Source organism: Microtus ochrogaster, assembly GCF_000317375.1.
Source record: "Microtus ochrogaster isolate Prairie Vole_2 chromosome 14 unlocalized genomic scaffold, MicOch1.0 chr14_random_3, whole genome shotgun sequence".
Classification (NCBI taxonomy): domain Eukaryota; kingdom Metazoa; phylum Chordata; class Mammalia; order Rodentia; family Cricetidae; genus Microtus; species Microtus ochrogaster.
In genome coordinates this window covers 13,549,321-13,550,014 of record NW_004949098.1, presented here as the reverse complement: position 1 = coordinate 13,550,014, position 694 = coordinate 13,549,321, and positions in this window count along the sequence as shown.

The following is a 694-nucleotide window of genomic DNA, read 5'->3' as shown; positions in this document are numbered from 1 at the left end:
CTAACCTTTTTGATAACTGCAGTTGCTTTCCCAGCTCTCCTGGTCTGCTACTGTAATCACACTCTTCCCTTCCTTTTTTCATCTATTTCTACCAGAGGTCACTATAGAGCCGACGAAGAGCAGTTACCATGTTACCTCCTTGGACGTATGCTCTGCCAATCCACTTATCTATTCAGCCCACTCATCTTCTCTGGAAATGGGCAGGATGCAGAAATTCTTTCCCAGAATGCAATGTGAATGACCTCTAACCCAATTCCCAATAGAGTTCCTAAGATTCCCTTGAAAATCCCCTGAGCTGGGCGTGGACTCTGCAATTTCTCCCAGCATCCTGGTCTTCTAGTTTCCTAGCAGAAGGACCCATGCACTCTGCTTTCTGCATCCTAGGCCTTCTCTTGCTCACAGCTCCAAACTCTCCCACACCCATGTTGCAAATAGTTCCAGAAGTCCAGGAGCTACACAGCCAACTAGTCACAGCAGTAACCACGTCATGCTACTGGTTTTCTATAACATCACTGTTATTGTGACAAACGCAGTCTAGGGAAGAAAGGAGTTATGTTAGCCCATGGCTGGGAGGATAAGGTACATCATGGCAGCAGCTGTTTGGTCCAAAGTGCAGACCAGAAAGCAGAGGGAAGAAAATACCAGAGCTCAGCTGGCTTCCTATTCCCGCCCCCCCTTTTTTTTATTGAGTAAA